At 41.6% G+C, this 8017-nt stretch overlaps 1 protein-coding gene across 4 annotated transcripts in view; it reads right to left on the reverse strand.

The window, feature by feature from the left end:
- Window positions 1–8017, reverse strand: part of LOC102301036 (seizure 6-like protein) — a 107453-nt gene that overhangs the window by 98319 nt on the left and 1117 nt on the right. The gene's annotated exons all lie outside the window — the stretch shown is intronic.

The raw sequence follows: 8017 nt of genomic DNA on the forward strand, positions 1-8017 counted from the left end.
TTCTAATTCAGATCAAACTGAGGTTATTGTACTCGGCCCTGAAAATCTTAGAAATATGGTATCTAACCAGATTCTTACTCTGGATGGCATTACCTTGGCCTCCAGTAACACTGTGAGGAACCTTGGAGTCATTTTTGACCAGGACATGTCCTTCAATGCACATATTAAACAAATATGTAAGACTGCTTTCTTCCATTTGTGCAACATCTCTAAAATTAGAAATATCCTGTCTCAGAGTGACGCTGAAAAACTAGTTCATGCATTTATTACTTCCAGGCTGGACTACTGTAATTCATTATTATCAGGATGTCCAAAAACTCACTGAAAAGCCTTCAGCTAATCCAAAATGCTGCAGCAAGAGTACTGACAGGGACTAGAAAGAGAGAGCATATTTCTCCTGTTTTGGCTTCCCTTCATTGGCTTCCTGTTAAATCCAGAATTGAATTCAAAATCCTGCTCCTCACATACAAGGTCTTAAATAATCAGGCCCCATCTTATCTTAATGACCTTGTAGTACCATATCACCCTATTAGAGCACTTCGCTCTCGCTCTGCAGGCCTACTTGTTGTTCCTAGAGTATTTAAAAGTAGAATGGGAGGAGAGCCTTCAGTTTTCAGGCCCCTCTTCTATGGAACCAGCTTCCAGTTTGGATTCGGGAGACAGACATCTATCTCTACTTTTAAGATTAGGCTTAAAACTTTCCTTTTTGCTAAAGCATATAGTTAGGGCTGGACCAGGTGACCCTGAATCCTCCCTTAGTTATGCTGCAATAGTGTAGGCTGCGGGGATTCCCATGATGCATTATTTTTCCTTTCAGTCCCTTTCTCACTCACTTGTGTTAATAGACCTCTCTGCATTGAATCATATCTGTTATTAACCTCTGTCTCTCTTCCACAGCATGTCTTTATCCTGTCTTCCTTCTCTCACCCCAACCGGTCGCAGCAGATGGCCCCGCCCCTCCCTGAGCCTGGTTCTGCCGGAGGTTTCTTCCTGTTAAAAGGGAGTTTTTCCTTCCCACTGTCGCCAAAGTGCTTGCTCATAGGGGTCATATGATTGTTGGGTTTTTCTCTGTATGTACTATTGTAGGGTCTACCTTACAATATAAAGTCCCTTGAGGCGACTGTTGTTGACATTTGGCGCTGTATACATAAAATCGAATTGAATTGAATCCCTGTATGCAGATTAGGGTTAGGGTAGTGTAGAACAGTGAGCTCAAAACACACACTTGTGGGGAGCCAGTTTTGAGTGTTCAAGTAAAGGAGAGGTGAGGAACGAGTTTGACAGTCTGTGGGCAGTTGGTGAGGAAGTTGAGGATCAAGGAGTAAGTGAGAGCCGGGACAGGTCAGACAGTTTCCTCACCAGGATGTTGGGGATGATTGTGTTAAAGGTTGAGCTGTAGCTATTTTGTCCTCACTTGACCTATTTGCTGTATAGGCAAACTGGTGGGGGTCTCCATAGGGAAGGTTATTCATGGTGGAATGGCTTTGAATGAAATGTTCCAGGTGCTTAGTGATGACAGGTGTGAGTGGAATTGAGTTTAAGTCGTTCAGGCTTAATAGCGGTGTTGATAGCTGACCAGACAGTAGAAGCTTCAGCTTTGCTAATTTGTGTCTCCCATATGGAGCGTTTGACTGTCGCTGCTTTTGGAGTATTTCACTGATCTGAAAATCATATCACTGGCTGTGTGGTAGAGACCACCCAAGAGCTTTGTGCTTCAGCTTAAATGAGCGAAACGTTGCTATTTTATTAGTCTTAGTCTTGAGTTAGCTTATACATGTGTTTGGAGGTAGCTTGCCAACCTTTATTATTTGAACCGTTCAGTGTTCCACCCTGTGCTCTAAATAGATCACTTCTTTAGAGTCTAGATTGGGTCAGCCCTAGGGGTGGGCGATATAAACCATATACGATAGAAACTATATAAATTTGGCCAACGATAGAGATTTTGACTATACCGCTCTATCGCGATAGCGCATGTTGATGATGTCATCAAGCTGCGCCTGTTTTGGTCGAAAGCATCGCAGGGCTACAACCATTATCATCTGCAAATTATGCGAGAGTCATAGCAAAGAGATGAAGCACTTTTGAAATATGGGGAAAGCCAAAAACTGCGCTTCCTCCACTTCCGTAACATTGATTCATTAATGTTGAATTCTCTCGCAGCTGCTCTAGTGTTGCAGTATATTAATAACTAACCTTGTATTGTGGATGAATGATCTCAGTTGTTCTCCTGACTGAAGTTTGGCCCGTGTATAGCATCCTGCTATGCGATTGCATTTGTCCCTAACCACCAGAATCCCTCACGTTAACTTTTATGAGTGGAAAAAAAGTTGGCGTTCATCCTCCAGCTTCACTGTGCTAATGTTATGCTAACATAGCTGTGTCGCTAGCAATCACGTTATATACCAGGTAGTCCAACTTCAGTAACCCTGCAAACGCCACTGCTGTTTAGTTTTCTGTCTTCATTTATGTTGGAAGTGGTAGCAGAGCTGTACGTTTTAATTAGTTTCAAAAATCTCTCAGTCAGAACATGGTATGTCATGTTTAGGTGGAAACTAGCGAGCTAACTTCCTGTTAACTTCTAACTCCGTTAAATTTAATAACTTCTGTTTTCATGGATGCCTGGATGTTAAACTTAATTGTTACACCTGGTAAAGCAGCAACGCTGATGATTTTATTAAAGATTAAAGAATTTAGACCGTTTTTAACTCTCAGTGTTCGTTTGACTTTGGGACCTGGAGTTTTGGACCCAGATTACTCCGCGAAGCTCCTCACTACGGCAGCCGTAATGCTCTGACAATCCATCAAGCAGTGCAGCTTACCAAAGTTGTACTAAAACATTTTTTAACAGATTTCTGCACGCCAAAATCGGTTCGAGGTCAGTAAGCACAACCAGAATTCATACATAAGGCACACTCTCGATTTTTGAGAAAATTAAAGGATTTTAAGTGTGCCTTATAGTGTGGAAAATACGTTATACAGAAGAAAAGAATATATGCGATATATATCGTTACCCACATGCTTCAAATTATATCGTGATATGAATTTTAGGCCATATCGCCCAGCCCTAGTCAGCCCCTAAGCTAATGTCGAATTCTCACACAAATAGCAACACCCATCTTTTATATACCGTCTGTGGTGCAGTTCTTGAATTCACAAACATTAACATTAGAGTCTTTCTTCTTGCATGCAGAGGAGGATAGAAGCAATGTTGCTTTTAGCCCTAAACTCAGCAACCGTCTATTGAAGTTGTAGAGACTGGCTCCCTAATAAAAACCTGCAGGCAGATGGTTTTGACTTCTTCAGTGATTTCTCAGCACGCTTCAATCATCTTGCTAATCCTTGTCTGTCTTTTCTTCCCCTGTATTCTTGTACATTTGTTCAATTTGTGAGTGTGCCTGACCACCTCCACACAAAACTAATTAAAACGTACAGCTCTGCTACCACTTCCAAAATAATGAAGACAGAAAACTAAACAGCAGTGGCATTTGCAGGGTCACTGAAGTTGGACTACCTGGTATATAACGTGATTGCTAGTGACACAGCTATGTTAGCATAACATTAGCACAGTGAAGCTGGAGGATGAACGCCAACTTTTTTTCCCACTCAATAAAAGTTAACGTGAGGGATTCTGGTGGTTAGGGACAAATGCAATCGCATAGCAGGATGCTATACACGGGCCAAACTTCAGTCAGGAGAACAACTGAGATCATTCGTCCACAATACAAGGTTAGTTATTAATATACTGCAACATCGAGCAGCTGTGAGAGAATTCAACATTAATGAATCAATGTTACGGAAGTGGAGGAACCGCAGTTTTTGGCTTTCCCCATATTTCAAAAGTGCTTCATCTCTTTGCTATGACTCTCGACATAATATGCAGGTGATAATTGTTGTAGCCACTGCGATGCTTTTGACCAAAACAGGCGCAGCTTGATGACATCATCAACATGCGCTATCGCGATGGAGCGGTATAGTCAAAATCTCTATCGCTGGCCAAATTTATATAGTTTCTATCGTATATGGTTTATATCGCCCACCCCTAGGGCTGACCCAATCTAGACTCTAAAGAAGTGATCTATTTAGAGCACAGGGTGGAACACTGAACGGTTCAAATAATAAAGGTTGGCAAGCTACCTCCAAACACATGTATAAGCTAACTCAAGACTAAGACTAATAAAATAGCAACGTTTCGCTCATTTAAGCTGAAGCACAAAGCTCTTGGGTGGTCTCTACCACACAGCCAGTGATATGATTTTCAGATCAGTGAAATACTCCAAAAGCAGCGACAGTCAAACGCTCCATATGGGAGACACAAATTAGCAAAGCTGAAGCTTCTACTGTCTGGTCAGCTATCAACACCGCTATTAAGCCTGAACGACTTAAACTCAATTCCACTCACACCTGTCATCACTAAGCACCTGGAACATTTCATTCAAAGCCATTCCACCATGAATAACCTTCCCTATGGAGACCCCCACCAGTTTGCCTATACAGCAAATAGGTCAAGTGAGGACAAAATAGCTACAGCTCAACCTTTAACACAATCATCCCCAACATCCTGGTGAGGAAACTGTCTGACCTGTCCCGGCTCTCACTTACTCCTTGATCCTCAACTTCCTCACCAACTGCCCACAGACTGTCAAACTCGTTCCTCACCTCTCCTTTACTTGAACACTCAAAACTGGCTCCCCACAAGTGTGTGTTTTGAGCTCACTGTTCTACACTACCCTAACCCTAATCTGCATACAGGGATTCAATTCAATTCGATTTTATGTATACAGCGCCAAATGTCAACAACAGTCGCCTCAAGGGACTTTATATTGTAAGGTAGACCCTACAATAGTACATACAGAGAAAAACCCAACAATCATATGACCCCCTATGAGCAAGCCAATTGGCGACAGTGGGAAGGAAAAAACTCCCTTTTAACAGGAAGAAATCTTTGGCAGAACCAGGCTCAGGGAGGGGCGGCCAGCCATCTGCTGCGACCAGTTGGGGTGAGAGAAGGAAGACAGGATAAAGACATGCTGTGGAAGAGAGACAGAGGTTAATAACAGATATGATTCAATGCAGAGAGGTCTATTAACACACAGTGAGTGAGAAAGGAGACTGAAGAAAAAATACTGAGTGCATCATAGGATGGGAATCCCTCAGCAGCCTACACCTATTGGAGCATAACTAAGGGGGCATTCAGGGTCACGTGATCCAGCCCTAACTACATGCTTTAGCAAAAAGGAAAGTTTTAAGCCTAATCTTAAAAGTAGAGATGATGTCTGTCTCCCGAATCCAAACTGGAAGCTGGTTCCATAGAAGAGGGGCCTGAAAACTGAAGGCTCTCCCTCCAATTCGACTTTTAAATACTCTTGGAACAACAAGTAAGCCCGCAGTTCGAGAGCAAAGTGCTCTAATGGAGTGATATGGTACTACAAGGTCATTAAGATAAGATGGGGCCCTGATTAGTCAAGACCTTGCATGTGAGGAGCAGGATTTTGATTCAATTCTGCATTTAACAGGAAGCCGATGAAGGGAAGCCAAGATTAGAGAAATATGCTCTCTCTTTCTAGTCCCTGTCAGTACTCTTGCTGCAGCATTTTGGTTTAACTGAAGGCTTTTCAGGGAGTTTTTAAGACATCTTGATAATAATGAATTACAATAGTCCAGCCTGGAAGTAATAAAGGTATGAACTAGTTTTTCAGCGTCACTCTGAGACAGGATATTTCTAACTTTAGAGATGTTGCACAAATGTAAGAAAGCAGTCATATTTGTTTAATATGTGCATTGAAGGACATATCCTGGTCAGAATTACTCCAAGGTTCCTCACAGTATTACTGGAGGCCAAGGTAATGCCATCCAGAGTAGGAATCTAGAGTAACAATCAGGATGGCAGAGTATATTTCTAAAATTTTCAGGGCCAAGTACAATAACGTCAGTTTGATCTGAATTTAGAAGCAGAAAATTAGATGTCATTCAGTTCTTTATGTCTTTATAAAGACCTGGATGCAGTTAAACCAATTGCTGTGTGTTATTTGGCTTCATGATAGATAAAGTTGTGTGTCATCTGCATAGCAGAGACTGTGATGGGCTCTGAAACCCCATCACAGTACAGGATATGAGGTGCTGAATATGTCTGTGTGGTGTTCAGTAAACAATCTGGCTGTAAACAACACGAGGCCAAAGGAGATGATCCTGGACTGTAGGAGGCACAGAGTAGACCTGCCTCCACTCTACATAAGCTGACCTCTCCTGGAATGCAAACACCTCCACCATCATCAGGAAGTCACAGCAGCATCTGCACTATGGTAAATGGTAAATGGCCTGTATTTATATAGCGCTTTACTAGTCCCTAAAGACCCCAAAGCGCACTACCCGAGAGTGCTCAGAAGGAACAACATCTGTGAGAAGCTGCTGACCTTCTACCACTCGCTATAGTGTATCACAGTGTGGTTCACACATTGCACCCAGGCTGAGCGGAAGACGCTGCAGAGAGTAGTCAATACTGCACAGAAGATCATCGGCTACGCCCTCCCCTCTGTTGCAGACATCTACACATCCCACTGCCTGAACAGAGCTGAGAGACTCCACCCATCCTACATCTTGCATCCCACCTGTTCGACCTGTAGGCCTTTAGGAGATTCTACAGGTTAATCCAAACCAGGACCATGAACACACGCCCCACTTAAAGTCACACATCAGTACCTCTCACACATACAACACACACACACATATGCACACATACAGTAACACACACTCACACATAAACATACACATCACTACCACACAAGACAAGTGCAATACTTGAGAGCAACCTTGCACATTTGTATATACCTTGTACATTTGCACAGTTTTATAGCTGGTATTTTTAGATTTGTTTTTGTTAGCTATTTCTTTGTTTTTATTATTTTTTATTCTAAATGCTGCTACCAGGTAGCTGCTTCTATATTTCGTTGAACGTCTGATGTTTAATGACAGTTAAAGGATAATCATTCTGATTTTATTTGAACCCAGTGCAGGAATAACAGACTCCACCACTTGCAACAGAGGGCACAATAAAGAGAGATAAATGCTGAATCTGAATACATTTAAAAGCTACCGTTTTAACCCGAATGACCACATACACAGAAAAATGAAAGGAAAATGCAACATAAACATGTTCAAACACGTTAGACAACCACATGCTGTCACAACAGCTTCAGTGCCCTTTGCAATTGATGAGGCTGCAACAAATGCTGTTTAACACAAAATCTCCTTTAGGTGTTCAGCAAGTAAAGATGAAATGACTGTAAAGCAAATAGCACAGGTTTCTCACTTTTTTGTCCTCTAAATGTTCAGTAAGCTCTCCTTCTCTACAGATCAGGTTACTGTAGAAAACAGTCTCATCTGAAGATGATCATTCACAACAATTTGATTTACAGTGACCCTTTCCCAAAGGGACAAATGTTCTGGATCATTTCACTGAAGGAGTGGAATGATTCAGGTAATTCCTATTCATTTAAGAATTTTCTTTTTCCTTGCAACCCACCTATTGTTACCTTCATCCATAAAGATTTCACTGAATGTCACCTAAATTAGAAGCAGGAAACATGGCATGAGCATTTTCCATGCTGTTGGTTTTAGGAACAACAACATCTTTAGGCCAGGATAAGAGGTTTAGCTAAACATGGGGCTTTCACCGATGGTGCCACCATTTCAATGGTCTGAAATGATGGTAGTTAAAAGGTCAAAATGGGAAGCTATGAGCTGCCAGCTAGTTTCAACCAAGGCAAACCATCCATTCACCACCATTTTCTTTTCTTTGAGTATTTTTTTTTCTTCTTAAGGTCACCACTATGGTGAAAAATAAGAAGTGGCCTACACAGAAGACTTATTTCTAAGTGAAAGAAGGGTCCCAAAAAATATCAGGGATTAGAACGCTAACTTTTCGATAGATAGATAGATAGATAGATAGATAGATAGATAGATAGATAGATAGATAGATAGATAGATAGATAGATAGATAGATAGATAGATAGATAGATAG

This window comes from Haplochromis burtoni, unplaced genomic scaffold (genome assembly GCF_018398535.1).
Source record: "Haplochromis burtoni strain Fernald_Lab_line unplaced genomic scaffold, NCSU_Asbu1 Contig_113, whole genome shotgun sequence".
NCBI lineage: Eukaryota > Metazoa > Chordata > Actinopteri > Cichliformes > Cichlidae > Haplochromis > Haplochromis burtoni.